We start from the raw sequence: 18805 nt of genomic DNA on the forward strand, positions 1-18805 counted from the left end.
TTTTTGTATTTTTTTCTGAGAAAGAAAAATTGTTAAAATAAAAAAACAGTGCTTTCACTCAAATAATGCAAAGAAAACAAGTTCATAATCACTTAGAAACAACAATACTAATGTTTTAACTCAGGAAGAGTTCAGAAATCAATATTTTGTGGAATAACCATGATTTTTAATCACAGCTTTCATGCGTCTTGGCATGCTTTCCACCAGTCTTTCACACTGCTTCTGGCGCAAAAATGTAAGCAGTTCTTCTTTGTTTGATGACTTGTGACTATCCATCATCCTCTTGATTACATTCCAGAGGTTTTCAGTGGGGTTCAGGTCTCAAGATTGGGCTGCCCATGACGGTTTTGATGTGGTGGTCTCTTAATTTTTGCCAGGGCTGTACCTTTGATCATTGTGGCTGAAAAGTGCTATCTTAACCTCATCGGTCCATACAACTTGTTTCTAAGATGCAGCAGGCTTGTTTAGATGTTCTTTTGCATTCTTCTGATGCTGAATTTTATTGTGAGGATGCAGGAGAGGTTTTTTTATGATGACTCTTCCATGAAGGAAATATTTGTGTAGGTGTCTCTGAACAGTAGAACAATGTATTACAACTCCAGAGTCTGCTAAATATTTCTGAAGGTCTTTTGCAGTCAAGTATTAGTTCTGATTTGCCTTCCTAGCAATCCTATGAGCAGTTCTCACTGAAATTTTGCTTGGTCTTCCAGACCTTATCTTGACTTCCACTCTTCCTGTTAATTGCCATTTCTTAATTGTATTTCAAACTGAGGAAAGTGCAACTTGAAAACACTTTGCTATCTTCTTATAGCCTTCTCCTATTTGTGGGCCTCCACCATTTTCATTTAAGAGTGCTAGGCAGCTGCTTAGAAGAACCCATGGCTGCTGTTTTTTGGCACAAGGTCAGAGGAGGCTGGGTTTTTATAAAAGTGGGAAATTTGCATCATCTGGCCTTTCCTAATGATGATAGTGAACAAGCCATAACCCTAAGAGGCTAATTAAGGTCTGAAACCTTGGTCAAAGTTATCTAAGCTCACAAATCTCCAAGGGTGCCCAAACTTTTGCATCGGCCTATTTTCTTTTTTGTAATTTTTAAAATGCAAAAAATTACAATACATTTTTTTTTGCCTAAAATACAAAGGAAATGTATTTTAGGCCTTTTAGAGACAATTTCATCTTCAACTTGCTTAACTGTTCACAATAACAGTATTTTTGACCAGGGGTGTCAAAACTTTTACATGCCACTGTATGTCCCTCATCCTGGTATATACAGCTCTGGCAAAAATTAGGAGACCACTGCAAAATGTTCAGTTTGTCTGATTTTTCTCTTTATAGGTATATTTTTGAGTAAAATGTAAATTGTTATTTTAGTCTACAAGCTTCTGACAACATGTCTCCGAATTTCCAAGCAATAATTTAGTTTTTTCTGAAAAGGAGAGATGGTCAAAATTACAAAAAAAAAACACAGTGCTTTCAGATTTCAAATAATGCAAAGAAAACAAGTTCATAATCACTTAGAAACAACAATACTAATGTTTTAACTCAGGAAGCGTTCAGAAATCAATATTTTGTGGAATAACCATGATTTTTAAAAACATCTTTCATGCTTCTTGGCATGCTTTCCACCAGTCTTTCACACTGCTTCTGGTGAAAAAAATGTAAGCAGTCCTTTTTTGTTTGATGGGTTGTAACTATCCATCTTCCTCTTGATTACATTCTAGAGGTTTTCATCGGGGTTCAGGTCTGGAAATTGGGCTGCCCATGACAGGGTTTTCATGTGGTGGTCTCTTAAATTTTGCCAAAGCTGTATGTATGTATATATATATATATATATATATATGTGTGTGTTTTGATGAATATTTCCTTTGAAAACGATGTGACACATGACATAGAGAACTGCTGTATGTAAAAGCTCATGTTAAAATCGCATTGCAATCGGATGTAAATCGGATGCTAGGTGTTATGATCTGGTGACCTTGGAGCCGCAACTGCAAATCCTGAACTAACCGCAACTAGAAGTAGCCGTGGGGTGTGCCAAACAAACCCTAGACACCTCGACACAGCCGGAGGACTAAATACCCCTATAGATGGAAATAGGAATGCTATCTTGCCTCAGAGCAGACCCCCAAAGGATAGGCAGCCCCCCACGAATAATGACTGTGAGTAGGAGAAGAATAGACACACGCAGGTAGAAAACAGCATTTAGCAAAAGAGGCCACTCTAGCTAAATAGGAAAGGATAGGACAGATTACTAGGCGGTCAGTATTAAAACCCTTCCAAAAATATCCACAACAGATAATACAAAAAGTTCCACAATCTAACTAAAGACATGGAATGTATATCTGCCACTCCAGAGAATCCAACAAGACTGAGAAAATACTGACACAATCTAAGCTGGACAAGAAAACACAAAGAATAGCACTGAATTGTGAAGCACACAGCATGTGTGCCACAGGAAAAAAAAAACAGACACTTATCTTTGCTGATTTGGCAGAAAGGTAGGAGGAACCAGGCAGAGGTCCTACACCTCCCAACAACAATTGACAACTGGCAAGGACTAATGAATCCTGCACACCTAAATACCCCAGTCAGAACTGCAATCAGCAGACACACCTGACCAGGACTGCAACCCAGGGACAACTGCATTACCACCTACTACCACCGGAGGGAACCCAAAAGCAGAATTCACAACAGTACCCACCCCTTGAGGAGGGGTCACCGAACCCTCACCAGCGCCCCCAGGCCGATCAGGACGAGCCAGATGAAAGGCACGGACCAGATCAGCAGCATGGACATCAGAAGCAAAAACCCAAGAATTATCCTCCTGGCCATAACCCTTCCATTTGACAAGGTACTGGAGCCTCCGCCTCGAAAAACGAGAATCCAAAATCTTCTCAACCACATACTCCAACTCCCCATCAACCAAAACAGGGGCCGGAGGATCAACAGAGGGAACAACGGGCACCACATATTTCCGCAATAAAGATCTATGGAAGACATTATGGATAGCAAAAGAGGCCGGAAGCGCCAATCGAAAAGACACCGGATTAATAATCTCAGAAATCCTATAAGGACCAATAAACCGAGGCTTAAACTTAGGGGAAGAGACCTTCATAGGAACATGACGGGAAGACAACCAAACCAAATCCCCAACCCGAAGCCGGGAACCAACACACCGATAACAGAAATTTAGGTTGTACAGTACTGATAGTAAATGAACTAGCGATCCTTTTTGTCCGCTTAGCGCAGACTGAAATGACATGAGAAGCGTCGCCACAATAATAACACAACCTATTCTGACGTCTGAATCCTTGTCGTTCCGTTCTAGACAAAATCCTATCACACTGCATTGGCTCAGGACTTTGCTCTAAGGGCGACGCCACAGCGCGCACAGTTTGACGCTCCCGCAAGCGCCGATCAATCTGAATGGCCAGAGACATAGAATCACTCAGACCGGAAGGCGTGGGAAACCCACCATAACATCTTTAACGGATTCAGAAAGACCCTTTCTCAAAAATTGCCGCCAAAGCATCATCATTCCATTTAGTCAACACAGACCATTTTCTAAATTTCTGACAATACAATTCTGCCGCCTCTTGACACTGAGACAGGGCCAACAAGGTTTTCTCCGCTTGATCCACAGAATTAGGTTAATCATATAATAATCCTAAAGCCTGAAAAAAGGAATCTACATTAAGCAAGGCCGGATTCCCAGATTCCAGGGAAAATGCCCAATCCTGTGGATCGCCACGCAGCAGGGAGATGACAATTTTAACCTGCTGAATGGAATCACCGGAGGATCGCGGTCTCAGAGCAAAAAACAGTTTACAATTGTTTTTAAAACCCCAAAATTTGGACCTATCACCAAAAAACAAATCAGGAGTAGGAATCTTCGGCTCTAAAGCAGGAGTCTGAACAATATAATCAGAAATACCCTGTACCCTAGCAGCAAGCTGGTCTACACGAGAAGCTAATTCCTGAACATCCATGCTGGCACAAGACTCCTCAGCCACCCATAAATAAAGAGGGAAGAAAAGACAGAACAGACTGCAGAAAAAAAAATGGCTCAACACCTTTCTTCCCTTCTTCTGAGATGCATTTAACTCATTATGGGACAGTTGTACTGTTATGATCTGGTGACCTTGGAGCCGCATGAAAACTTTCTCTGGAGTCGGTGGAACCTGTACTGACCGCAAATCCTGAACTAACACCGCAACTAGAAGTAGCCGTGGGGTGTGCCTAACAAACCCTAGACACCTCGACACAGCCGGAGGACTAAATACCCCTATAGATGGAAATAGGAATGCTATCTTGCCTCAGAGCAGACCCCCAAAGGATAGGCAGCCCCCACGAATAATGACTGTGAGTAGGAGAAGAATAGACACACGCAGGTAGAAAACAGGATTTAGCAAAAGAGGCCACTCTAGCTAAATAGGAAAGGATAGGACAGATTACTAGGCGGTCAGTATTAAAACCCTTCCAAAATATCCACAACAGATAATACAAAAAGTTCCACAATCTAACTAAAGACATGGAATGTATATCTGCCACTCCAGAGAATCCAACAAGACTGAGAAAATACTGACACAATCTAAGCTGGACAAGAAAACACAAAGAATAGCACTGAATTGTGAAGCACACAGCATGTGTGCCACAGGAAAAAAAACCCAGACACTTATCTTTGCTGGTTTGGCAGAAAGGCAGGAGGAACCAGGCAGAGGTCCTACACCTCCCAACAACAATTGACAACTGGCAAGGACTAATGAATCCTGCACACCTAAATACCCCAGTCAGAACTGCAATCAGCAGACACACCTGACCAGGACTGCAACCCAGGGACAACTGCATTACCACCTACTACCACCGGAGGGAACCCAAAAGCAGAATTCACAACAGCTAGGTGTGAAAATCACATTGCACTCACATAGTATAGCACATGTCCGTTTTTCCGGTCCAGATTACGGACCATTTTTTTCCTCACATGTGGGTATGTGTTATGACCCCAATGGCAGAGGGTCTCAGAAATAATTACTAAGTCTGCAAACACAAAAAACCAGCTCATAGGGCAGTGGTAACTGAGCTGACCATATATCTAATCCTAGCACCACAAATAGCAGTAGCCGGGGAACGTGCCTACGTTGGTTCTAGACGTCTCGCGCCAGCCGGAGAACTAACTAACCCTAGAAGGGAAAAGAAAGACCTTTCTTGCCTCCAGAGAAAAGACCCCAAAAAGTTGGATACAAGCCCCCAACAAATAATAACGGTGAGGTAAGAGGAAAAGACAAACATAAGAATGAGCTAGGTATTTAGCAAAGAGAGGCCCACTAGCTAATAGCAGAATATAGTAAGATGACTTATATGGTCAGAAAAAACCCTATCAAAATATCCACGCTGGATATTCAAGAACCCCCGAACCGTCTAACGGCCCGGGGGGAGAACACCAGCCCCCTAGAGCTTCCAGCAAGGTCAGGAATCACATTTAGTACAAGCTGGACAAAAATGAGAGCAAGCAAATAATCAAAAAACAAAGAAGCAGGACTTAGCTTAAGTTTGCACGAACCAAGACCAGCAGACAGCAGCAAACAGAAAGGATCTGATTACAACGATGCCAGGCACTGGACTAAGGATCCAGGAAGTTTATATAGCAACACCCCTGGACTAACGACCCAGGTGTGTGCCAAACTGAGGAAAGACAATCCCAGAGTCATATCACTAGTAACCACAAGAGGGAGCCAAAAAGTCTAATTCACAACAGTACCCCCCCCTTAAGTAGGGGTCACCGAACCCTCACCAAGACCACCAGGGCGATCAGGATGAGCAGCGTGAAAGGCACGAACTAAATCGGCCGCATGCACATCAGAGGCAACCACCCAGGAATTATCCTCCTGACCATAGCCCTTCCACTTGACCAGATACTGAAGCCTCCGTCTGGAGAGACGAGAATCCAAGATCTTCTCCACCACGTACTCCAACTCGCCCTCAACCAACACCGGAGCAGGAGGCTCAACAGAAGGAACCACAGATACAACGTACCGCCGCAACAAAGACCTATGGAACACGTTGTGAATGGCAAACGACACCGGAAGATCCAAGCGAAAGGACACAGGATTAAGGATTTCCAATATCTTGTAAGGACCGATGAAGCGAGGCTTAAATTTAGGAGAGGAGACCTTCATAGGAACAAATCGAGAAGACAGCCATACCAAATCCCCAACACGAAGTCGGGGACCCACACCGCGGCGGCGGTTGGCAAAACGCTGAGCCTTCTCCTGTGACAACTTTAAGTTGTCCACCACATGATTCCAGATCTGCTGCAACCTATCCACCACAGAATCTACCCCAGGACAGTCAGAAGGCTCCACATGTCCCGAGGAAAAACGAGGGTGGAAACCAGAGTTGCAGAAAAATGGCAAAACCAAAGTAGCGGAACTAGCCCGATTATTAAGGGCAAACTCAGCCAACGGCAAGAAGGTCACCCAATCATCCTGATCTGCCGAAACAAAACACCTCAAATAAGCCTCCAGAGTCTGATTAGTTCGCTCCGTTTGTCCATTAGTCTGAGGATGAAAGGCAGACGAAAACGACAAATCAATGCCCATCCTAGCACAAAAGGATTGCCAGAACCTGGAAACAAACTGGGATCCTCTGTCAGACACAATATTCTCAGGAATGCCGTGTAAACGAACCACATTCTGAAAGAACACAGGAACCAGATCGGAAGAGGAAGGCAGCTTAGGCAAAGGCACCAAATGGACCATTTTAGAAAAGCGATCACATACCACCCAGATGACAGACATACCCTGAGACACCGGGAGATCTGAAATGAAATCCATGGAAATGTGTGTCCAAGGCCTCTTCGGGACAGGCAAGGGCAAGAGCAACCCGCTGGCACGAGAACAGCAAGGCTTAGCTCGAGCACAAGTCCCACAGGACTGCACAAATGACCGCACGTCCCGTGACAAGGAAGGCCACCAAAAGGACCTAGCCACCAGATCTCTGGTGCCAAAAATTCCTGGATGCCCTGCCAACACCGAGGAATGAACCTCGGAAATGACTCTGCTGGTCCACTTATCAGGAACAAACAGTCTGTCAGGTGGACAAGAGTCAGGTCTACCAGCCTGAAATCTCTGCAACACACGTCGCAAATCAGGAGAAATGGCTGACAAGATAACTCCCTCTTTAAGAATACCAACTGGTTCTGCGGCTCCAGGAGAGTCAGGCACAAAGCTCCTTGAAAGAGCATCAGCCTTCACATTCTTTGAACCTGGTAAATACGAGACCACAAAGTCAAAACGGGAGAAAAACAATGACCAGCGGGCCTGTCTAGGATGCAGGCGTTTAGCAGACTCGAGATACATCAAATTTTTGTGATCAGTCAAGACCACCACACGATGCTTAGCTCCCTCGAGCCAATGACGCCACTCCTCAAATGCCCACTTCATGGCCAGCAACTCCCGATTGCCAACATCATAATTCCGCTCAGCAGGCGAAAACTTCCTAGAGAAGAAAGCACATGGTCTCATTACCGAGCAACCAGGGCCTCTCTGCGACAAAACGGCCCCTGCCCCAATCTCAGAAGCATCCACTTCGACCTGAAAGGGAAGTGAGACATCAGGCTGGCACAAAACAGGCGCCGAAGTAAACCGGCGCTTCAACTCTTGGAACGCCTCCACGGCTGCAGGAGCCCAGTTAGCAACATCAGAACCTTTCTTGGTCATATCCGTCAAAGGTTTAACAACGCTAGAAAAATTAGCGATAAAACGACGGTAGAAGTTAGCAAAACCCAAGAACTTCTGAAGACTCTTAACTGACGTGGGTTGAGTCCAATCATGAATAGCTCGGACCTTGACTGGGTCCATCTCCACAGCAGAAGGGGAAAAAACAAACCCCAAAAAGGGAACCTTCTGTACTCCAAAGAGACACTTTGAGCCCTTAACAAACAAAGCATTCTCACGCAAAACCTGAAACACCATCCTGACCTGCTCCACATGTGAGTCCCAATCTTCAGAGAAAACCAGAATATCATCCAGATAAACAATCATAAATTTATCCAGATACTTCCGGAAAATATCATGCATAAAGGACTGAAACACTGAGGGAGCATTAGAGAGCCCAAAAGGCATCACCAAGTACTCAAAATGACCTTCGGGCGTATTAAATGCAGTCTTCCATTCATCTCCTTGCTTAATGCGCACAAGGTTGCTTAATGCGCACCACGAAGATCTATCTTGGTGAACCACTTGGCACCTTTAATCCGGGCAAACAAGTCCGACAACAGAGGCAAAGGATACTGAAATTTAACAGTGATTTTATTCAGAAGCCGATAGTCAATACAAGGTCTCAAAGATCCGTCCTTCTTGGCCACAAAAAAGAATCCCGCACCAAGAGGGGAAGAGGATGGATGGATATGCCCCTTCTCCAGAGACTCCTTGATATACGAACGCATTGCGGCATGCTCAGGTACAGACAGATTAAATAGTCTTCCCTTAGGAAATTTACTACCTGGAATCAAATCTATGGCGCAGTCACAGTCCCTATGAGGAGGCAGAGCACTGGACCTGGACTCGCTGAATACATCCTGATAATCAGACAAATACTCAGGAACTTCCGAAGGAGTAGAGGAAGCAATAGACACCGGCGGAGAATCAGCATGAATTCCCTGACAGCCCCAACTTGACACAGACATTGCCTTCCAATCCAAGACTGGATTGTGGGTCTGTAACCATGGCAGACCCAAAACGACCAAATCATGCATTTTATGCAGAACAAGAAAACGAATCACCTCCCGATGTTCAGGAGTCATGCACATGGTTACCTGCGTCCAAAACTGCGGTTTATTTTCCGCCAATGGCGTAGCATCAATACCTCTAAGAGGAATAGGATTTACCAACGGTTCAAGAACAAAACCACAGCGCTTGGCAAATGACAGATCCATAAGACTCAGGGCAGCGCCTGAATCCACAAACGCCATAACAGGGTAAGAAGACAATGAGCAAATTAAAGTCACAGACAAAATAAATTTAGGTTGCAAATTACCAATGGCGACAGGACTAACAACCCTTGTTAGGCATTTAGAGCATGCTGATATAACATGTGTAGAATCACCACAGTAAAGACACAACCCATTCTGACGTCTATGATTTTTCCGCTCATTTCTAGTCTGAATTCTATCACATTGCATTAAATCAGGTGTTTGTTCAGACAATACCACCAGAGGATTAGCGGTTTTGCGCTCCCGCACACGCCGGTCAATTTGAATAGCCAGCGCCATGGAATCGTTCAGACTTGTAGGAATGGGGAAACCCACCATCACATTCTTAATGGCTTCAGAAAGGCCATTTCTGAAGTTTGCGGCCAGAGCACACTCATTCCACTGAGTAAGCACGGACCATTTCCGAAATTTTTGGCAATACACTTCAGCTTCATCCTGGCCCTGAGAAATAGCCAGCAAGGCTTTTTCTGCCTGAACTTCAAGATTGGGTTCCTCGTAAAGCAATCCGAGCGCCAGAAAAAACGCATCAATATTTGCCAATGCCGGATCTCCTGGCGCTAGCGAGAAAGCCCAATCCTGAGGGTCGCCCCGTAAAAAAGAGATAACAATTTTAACTTGCTGAGCTGAATCTCCAGATGAACGGGATCTCAGAGATAGAAACAATTTACAATTATTCCTGAAATTCCTAAACTTAAATCGGTCTCCAGAAAACAGTTCAGGAATAGGTATTTTAGGTTCAGACATTGGACTACTGGTAACAAAATCTTGTATGCCCTGCACACGAGCAGCAAGCTGGTCTACACTTGTAATCAAGGTCTGGACATTCATGTCTGCAGCAAGCACAAGCCACTCAGAGGTAAAGGGGAGGAAGAGAGGAAAAAAAAAAAAAAACTCAGAATTTCCTTTCTTATTATCCCACTTCTGCAATGCATTAAACATTCAATGTTGGCCTGGCATACTGTTATGACCCCAATGGCAGAGGGTCTCAGAAATAATTACTAAGTCTGCAAACACAAAAAAACAGCTCATAGGGCAGTGGTAACTGAGCTGACCATATATCTAATCCTAGCACCACAAATAGCAGTAGCCGGGGAACGTGCCTACGTTGGTTCTAGACGTCTCGCGCCAGCCGGAGAACTAACTAACCCTAGAAGGGAAAAGAAAGACCTTTCTTGCCTCCAGAGAAAAGACCCCAAAAAGTTGGATACAAGCCCCCAACAAATAATAACGGTGAGGTAAGAGGAAAAGACAAACATAAGAATGAGCTAGGTATTTAGCAAAGAGAGGCCCACTAGCTAATAGCAGAATATAGTAAGATGACTTATATGGTCAGAAAAAACCTTATCAAAATATCCACGCTGGATATTCAAGAACCCCCGAACCGTCTAACGGCCCGGGGGGAGAACACCAGCCCCCTAGAACTTCCAGCAAGGTCAGGAATCACATTTAGTACAAGCTGGACAAAAATGAGAGCAAGCAAATAATCAAAAAACAAAGAAGCAGGACTTAGCTTAAGTTTGCACGAACCAAGACCAGCAGACAGCAGCAAACAGAAAGGATCTGATTACAACGATGCCAGGCACTGGACTAAGGATCCAGGAAGTTTATATAGCAACACCCCTGGACTAACGACCCAGGTGTGTGCCAAACTGAGGAAAGACAATCCCAGAGTCATATCACTAGTAACCACAAGAGGGAGCCAAAAAGTCTAATTCACAACAGGTATGAGCCCTAAGGCTATGTGCACACATTGCGGATTTACTGCGGATCCAAAGCATTTTTTCCACTCAGAAACGCTTTAGAACCGCAAGTGATTTACAGTACAATGTAAATCAATGGGAAAAAAAATTGGTGTGTTAATGGTGCGAAAAATTCCTCACGGAATCCGCAGCGGATTAAAAAAAGGACCATGTCAGTTCTTTATGCCTTTCTGCAGTGTTTCTGCACCCATTCCATTATCGGAAAATGCAGGGGTAAAAACACATGAAATCTGCAGTTAGGCTAGGTTTACACTAGCGTTCGGCAGTGCTGCGCATGAAATCCTTGTTCCCCCATTAAGCCCAGCCCACTGCCACACCTCTTCCTTCAGCTCCGCCTACTTCTGCATGCGTCCTGCGTACCCTATCGTTAACATTGAGTACACAGGCCATACGGATGTATGTGGAGTGCCCCCAGTAGTGGGGTACTCAGTACCGGGTCCTTCGGTTCTCACGGGGGGTGTCACGGTGGCTGACCCGGTCCATGGCCCTAGGGACGTCCGTTGTAAAAGGGGAGAAAGGTCTTTAACTCCTTCCCGACCCATGACGCCACGTAGGCGTCATGAAAACCCGTGCCAATCCGACCCATGACGCCTATGTGGCGTCATGGAATGATCGCGTCCCTGCAGAGCGGGTGAAAGGGTTAACTCCGATTTCACCCGATCTGCAGGGAGAGGGGGAGTGGTACTTCAGCCCAGGGGGGGTGGCTTCACCCCCCGTGGCTACGATCGCTCTGATTGGCTGTTGAAAGTGAAACTGCCAATCAGAGCGATTTGTAATATTTCACCTAAAAAACTGGTGAAATATTACAATCCAGCCATGGCCGATGCTGCAATATCATCGGCCATGGCTGGAAATACTGAAGTGACCCCCCCACCCCACCGATCGCCCCCCCAAGCCACCGATCTGTCCCGTAGTCACCTCCGTCCTGTGCTCCGCTCCCCCGTCCTCCTGTCCGCTCCCCCCGTGCTCCTATGTCACCCCCCCGTGCTCCTACGCCCCCCCCCCGTGCCCCGATCTCCCTCCTCTTATACTTACCGAGGCTCCCGGTGCCCGTCCGCCTCCTCCATGGGCGCCGCCATCTTCCAAAATGGCGGGCGCATGCTCAGTGCGCCCGCCGAATCTGCCGGCCGGCAGATTCATTACAAAGTACATTTTGATCGCTGTGGTAGGTTCTATCACAGCGATCAAAATAAAAAAAATAATAAATAAACCCCCCCCTTTATCACCCCCATAGGTAGGGACAATAATAAAATAAAGAAAATATTTTTTTTTTCCACTAGGGTTAGGGTTAGAACTAGGGTTAGAACTAGGGGTAGGGTTAGGGTTACGGGTAGGGTTAGGGTTATGGCATGTGCACACAGTGCGGATTTGGCTGTGGATCTGCAGCGGATTGGCTGCGGATCCGCAGCGGATTGGCCACGGATCTGCAGCGGACTGGCTGCGGATCCGCAGCGGATTGGCCGCGGATCCGCAGCGGATTGGCCGCTGCGAATTCGTAGCAGTTTTCCATCAGGTTTACAGTACCATGTACACCTATGGAAAACCAAATCCGCTGTGCCCATGGTGCGGAAAATTCCGTGCAGAAACGCTGCGTTGTATTTTCCGCAGCATGACAATTCTTTGTGCGGATTCCGCAGCGTTTTACACCTGTTCCTCAATAGGAATCCGCAGGTGAAATCCGCACCAAAAAACACTGGAAATCTGCTGTAAATCCGCAGGTAAAACGCAGTGCCTTTTACCTGCAGATTTTTCAAAAATGGTGCGGAAAAATCTCACACGAATCCGCAACGTGGGCACATAGCCTTAGGGTTAGGGTTGGAATTAGGGCTAGGGTTGGAAATAGGGTTAAGATTAGGCTTGTGGTTAGGGTTACGGATAGGGTTAGGGGTGTGTTGGGGTTACAGTTGTGGTTAGGGTTGGGATTAGGGTTAGGATTAGGGTTGGAATTAGGGTTACGGGTGTGTTGCGGTTAGGGTTGTGGTTAGGGGTGTGTTGGGGTTAGGGTTGTGATTAGGGTTATGGCTACAGTTGGGATTAGGATTAGGGGTGTGTTGGGGTTAGTGTTGAAGTTAGAATTGAGGGGTTTCCACTGTTTAGGCACATCAGGGGTCTCCAAACGCAACATGGCGCCACCATTGATTCCAGCCAATCTTGCGTTCAAAAAGTCAAATGGTGCTCCCTCCCTTCCAAGCCCCGACGTGCGCCCAAACGGTGGTTTACCCCCACATTTGGGGTACCAGCGTACTCAGGACAAACTGGGCAACAACTGTTGGGGTCCAATTTCTCCTGTTACCCTTGCAAAAATAAAAAATTACTTGCTAAAACATAATTTTTGAGGAAAGAACAATTATTTTTTATTTTCACGGCTCTGCGTTATAAACTTCTGTGAAGCACTTGGGGGTTGAAAGTGCTCACCACACATCTAGATAAGTTCCTTCGGGGGTCTAGTTTCCAAAATGGGGTCACTTGTGGGGTGTTTCTACTATTTAGGCACATCAGGGGCTCTGCAAATGCAACGTGATGCCCGCAGACCATTCCATCAAAGTCTGCATTTCAAATGTCACTACTTCCCTTCCGAGCCCTGACGTGTGCCCAAACAGTGGTTTACCCCCACATATGGGGTATCAGCGTACTCACAACAAACTGAGCAACAAATATTGGGGTCCAATTTCTCCTATTACCCTTGTGAAAATAAAAAATTGCTTGCTAAAACATCTTTTTTGAGGAAAGAAAAATTATTTTTTATTTTCATGGCTCTGCGTTATAAACTTCTGTGAAGCACTTGGGGGTTCAAAATGCTCACCACACATCTAGATTAGTTCCTTGGGAGGTCTAGTTTCCAAAATGGGGTCACTTGTGCGGGAGCTCCAATGTTTAGGCACACGGGCTCTCCAAACGCGACATGGTGTCCGCTAATGATTGGAGCTAATTTTCCATTCAAAAAGCCAAATGGCGTGCCTTCCCTTCCGAGCCCTGCCGTGCGCCCAAACAGTGGTTTACCCCCACATATGGGGTATCATCGTACTCAGGACAAACTGGACAACAACATTTAGGGTCTAATTTCTCCTATTACCCTTGGGAAAATAAAAAATTCTGGGCTAAAAATCATTTTTGAGGAAAGAAAAATTATTTTTTATTTTCACGGCTCTGCGTTATAAACTTCTGTAAAGCACCTGGGGGTTATAAGTGCTCACTATGCATCTAGATAAGTTCCTTGGGGGGTCTAGTTTCCAAAATGGGGTCACTTGTGGGGGAAGTCCAATGTTTAGGCACACGGGGGCTCTCCAAACGCGACATGGTGTCCGCTAAAGATTGGAGCCAATTTTTCATTCAAAAAGTCAAATGGCGCTCCTTCCCTTCCGTGCGCCCAAACAGTGGTTTACCCCCACATATGAGGTATCAGCGTACTCAGGACAAATTGGACAACAACGTCCGTGGTCCAGTTTTTCCTTTTACCCTTGGGAAAATAAAAAAATTGTTGCTAAAAGATCATTTTTGTGACTAAAAAGTTAAATGTTCATTTTTTACTTCCATGTTGCTTCTGCTGCTGTGAAACACCTGAAGGGTTAATAAACTTCTTGAATGTGGTTTTGAGCACCTTGAGGGGTGCAGTTTTTAGAATGGTGTCACTTTTGGGTATTTTCAGCCATATAGAACCCTCAAAATGACTTCAAATGTGAGGTGGTCCCTAAAAAAAATGGTTTTGTAAATTTTGTTGTAAAAATGAGAAATCACTGGTCAAATTTTAACCCTTATAACTTCCTAGCAAAAAAAAAATTTGTTTCCAAAATTGTGCTGATGTAAAGTAGACATGTGGGAAACGTTATTTATTAACTATTTTGTGTCACATAACTCTCTGGTTTAACAGAATAAAAATTCAAAATGTGAAAATTGCGAAATTTTCAAAATTTTCGCCAAATTTCCGTTTTTTTCACAAATAAACTCAGAAATTATCGACCTAAATTTACCACTAACATGAAGCCCAATATGTCACGAAAAAACAATCTCAGAATCGCTAGGATCCGTTGAAGCGTTCCTGAGTTATTACCTCATAAAGGGACACTGGTCAGAATTGCAAAAAACGGCAAGGTCATTAAGGCCAAAATAGGCCGGGTCATGAAGGGGTTAAAGGGATAATGTTCGTGACACCACCTGTGGTATTCGGTCAGGGTGACCGACACTGCCCAGGGGTCCGCTATGGTGATGTTATGGCAGCTAGATGGTGTACCTTCCCAGAGGTGAAGTATGTCCCCAAGGCTTCCCAGTATGTAGTGAATGGTGAGAGGCACAGTGAAGAACGAGGACACAAGGTTACAGTCTCTTTATCTTTACTGAAGGCTTCAGCATCCACTGTCCAGAGTACCAGACCACAGGGTAGGCAGAGTCCGGCCGGTCTGAATGCAAATCCAGAGTCCTCTTATCCAGGTGGAAATCAGTAGCCTTCCTCTAGCGCCTGGATGTTGTAGTACCTTACTGCTGAGCCTCTCATAAGGTCCTCACAACTGTTGTAGATGTTCTAGATATTATGTCTTTCTCTCTGTCCCCCAGATGGATAGGAACAACCTGTATGACTGATGGCCTGAGGCTTTTTACAGGGACTCTAGCACGCCCCAGCTCCCACAAGTTGCCACCGTGCCTCCTGGGTGTGGGTCGGGCAGGTAACGTGGAATTACCTGTCCTGTTGGTCTCTTGAGCAAGGCTTGGAAACTGTTGCTCCCTCGGTGTTCCGGCTACCGGATCCTGCGCCTCAGAAAGTAGGCAGCCTTTTGCTGGGCAGAACTCCTTCTGGTTTCCTCTCCTTTTGCTATGACTTTGTTTCTCACCCTCTACAATACAATTCGCGTCTCTTTCTTAGGATGCTGCCGCATGCCGGGTCGACGCAGCTCCATGGCCTTCTGTCTAGTCCTGACAGGATCCCACCCCTTTCAGGGACCTCTCTGTCTGCAGCTCTTACATGTTCCTCCTTCCCCTCTGGCTGCCTGACAAGTGCTGCCTGGGTGAAACCCAGTCAGCTTCTGCCTAACTGCCTATCCAGACCACCAGTTTTACCTAATTGTGAAGAGTGCCCTAATAAATAGGAGCATGGCTCCCCCTGGTGGACTGGAGTGTGAAGTGTGTTGTATGGTTTGTGATACCTGGTAAAGAGATCTCCTTTATTGCCTTCAGACGTAACATCACTCCCCCTGGTGGAAGAATGACTTTACTGCAACGACCAGGACCATGGGGCGCTGCATATGCGGATGCCACCGCATGCGTCATCTTGACGCTGTGCTGACCTGCGTCGAAAGCAACATGCTGCATTTGTTGAGGTCGGCGCAGGGTCAAAACGACGCATGCGGAGGAATCCGCATACATCCACATGGCCTGCGCACCCAATGTTAAAGATATGGTACGCAGGACGCATGCAGCTGTAGACGGAGCTGAATGAAGAGGCGCGGCAGTGGGTGGGGCTTAATGGAGGAAGAAGGCTGCCATCTGCAGCCCTGCCAAATGCTAGTGTGCAACTAGCCTAAAAAGGCACAAAATCTGCATAAAAAACGCACAGATTCTGACCTGCGTTTTCTGGCAAGAGATGCAGAATGCGCACGGAAAATTCCACAGGTAAATCCGCAACGTGTGCACAAAGCCTAAAGGGGTTGTCCACTACTAGGACAACCCAATGTTGATCTAAATGGTTGGCCCCGATAAAATAATAAAGCCTATACTCACATCCCGTGCCAGCCCAGCACTCGTGTTCGCGGGGCTCTCGTGTTCGCGGGGCTCTCGTGTTCGCGGGGCTCTCGTGTTCGCGGGGCTCTCGTGTTCGCGGGGCTCTCGTGTTCGCGGGGCTCTCGTGCGGTTCTTATAACAGGTGAGCCCGGTGTCCAATCTGCGCTGGCATCACTGTATCCGCCTTTTGTCGAGTTGAACATGAAGAGGTGGTCCTGGCTGCAGCCGATCTCTGCCCTTTTCAGGTTGGGCACCGGGCTCACGTCATACAACCACGAGAGCCCAGGGAACGCGAGTGCTGGAATGGCGCCGGCCCGGGAGGGGAGTATAGGCTTATTATCTTAGCGCTGCGACCGCGGGTTATGACGAGCCGTCCTAGTAGTGGACAACGTCTTTAAGGCTGGGCTCAGACAGGCCTATTGGCCACCACAAATCCATGGACTTCGCAAACAGAGAATTCACAGCAGACATGTAACATGTGTTACATGTGAACTTGTGTGTAAAAATCTTCACCACGAAATTTAGTGCAAAAAAGTTCCATTGCACGTGAATAAGAGTTGATAAAATCCCATGTCCATGGCTGGTGCTCAGAACTCCCCGCATGATGCCACGGCCTCCTGTCCCTGTGTCAGCCGCACTGTGTGCACAGAGTCCTCGGACAGTGGAAATTTCGCAGCCGTCAGTGACCTCGGCTCCTATTTCCTTTCCTCAGTCAGAACTCGAGTCATAAACTTTGAGGCAGCGCTGTTCCCTTGACAATCATGGCTGCCGAGGACGAGACTTCCGTAAAGGATAATGCGACGGACCCCGCCTCCTTCCTGCTCCAGCGCGTCTGGCAGAGTTGTGTGAAGCAGCGGCGGGTGAGTGATGCGGCTGTCCGGGGCCGGTGATGCGCGCGTTGTGTGATGGCGCCATATCTACGCGCAGCGCTGCCCGCAGATCCGTACAGTGCAGGCATGGCGCTGTGTCCTGACAACAACTGTCTGGGTGGAATGTCGGCAGGTGCTGCTGTCTGTACACACAGAGATTTACTAACGCTAGTAGTGTTCCGCCTCCATAATGTGAAGTGTGCAGACTGACGTGAGCCCGAGGTTGTCTGCATTCACCTGCAGCCCCGCTATTATTGGGGTACTGCACCGTGTGTGGGATCTACTGCACTGTGTGCCAGAGTGCGTGGGATCTACTGCAGTGTGTGCCAGGGTGCGTGGGATCTACTGCAGTGTGTGCCAGAGTGCGTGGGATCTACTGCAGTGTGTGCCAGGGTGCGTGGGATCTACTGCACTGTGTGCCAGAGTGCGTGGGATCTACTGCAGTGTGTGCCAGGGTGTGTGGGGTCTACTGCACTGTGTGCCAGGGTGTGTGGGGTCTACTGCACTGTGTGCCAGGGTGTGTGGGGTCTACTGCACTGTGTGCCAGGGTGTGTGGGGTCTACTGCACTGTGTGCCAGGGTGTGTGGGGTCTACTGCACTGTGTGCCAGGGTGTGTGGGGTCTACTGCACTGTGTGCCAGGGTGTGTGGGGTCTACTGCACTGTTTGTGGGGGTACTGCGCGGTGTGCCACTGTGTGTGTTGGGGGGGTACTGCGCGGTGTGTCACTGTGTTGGGGGGGGGGGGGGAATACTGCGCTTTGTGCCACTGTGTGTGTGTGTGTGGGGGGGGGGGGGGTACTGCGCAGTGTGTGTGTGTGTGTGGGGTACTGCGCGGTGTGCCACTGTGTGTGGGGGGATACTGTGCCAGCGTGGAGTTACTGGCCAATGTGCCAGGCACAGCCTTTGTGGAATACCACTGGATTATATTGTGCATATACATCTGTTTATTATTCTGTTCTCTCCTGTCCCCGTGTACGGTTCTGCGCCACGCTGTCCCCGTGTACTGTGCCATACACTGTTGTACCTTAAACCCCAAATCTTAATCTAGTCCCTGAATTAAGAATTGTGGTGAGGCGCACTCCACTCTTAAGATGTGCCAGATTCTTTGAGGGGCTTATGCTTCTTAATGAATCAGGCTCGTGTCATTCAAAGAAGCCCCTCATCAAGAATGGTGCAATCATCACTCTTGATGACTTGGGGCCATTGTCTTAACCCTTTAACGACATATAATGTACAGTTTCATCATATGCCGGGTCATTGACTTGGAAGTGGGCCCAGGAACTGCATCTGCATCTTTATCAGCAGATGATGCCTTTCATATTGTGCTATCATCTGCCGCTACAGCTGATAACCTGTTAAACGCTGCTGTCAATCTCTGACAGCGGTATTTACAGCATGCAGGAGGGGCACATCGTTCTATGCGCTCGTTAGCGCCCCTGTGACGTAGTTGCGGAGCACCGATAGACTGCTATGACA

The 18805-nt window shown here is 46.8% G+C and overlaps 1 protein-coding gene across 2 annotated transcripts in view; it reads left to right on the forward strand.

Annotated features, from left to right (window-relative positions):
* Positions 1-17202: 17202 nt before the first annotated feature.
* Positions 17203-18805, forward strand: part of BCAP29 (B cell receptor associated protein 29) — a 143370-nt gene continuing 141767 nt past the window's right edge. The window contains exon 1 of one of the 2 annotated variants that reach the window (XM_077264801.1): positions 17203-17321. The gene's annotated coding sequence lies outside the window, so the exon portion shown is untranslated. Of the gene's footprint in view, positions 17322-17358; positions 17464-18805 lie in introns of those variants that run through there. The other variant, XM_077264802.1, reaches the window with a different exon arrangement.

The sequence above is a fragment of the Ranitomeya variabilis genome, chromosome 5 (assembly GCF_051348905.1).
Source record: "Ranitomeya variabilis isolate aRanVar5 chromosome 5, aRanVar5.hap1, whole genome shotgun sequence".
Classification (NCBI taxonomy): Eukaryota; Metazoa; Chordata; class Amphibia; order Anura; family Dendrobatidae; genus Ranitomeya; species Ranitomeya variabilis.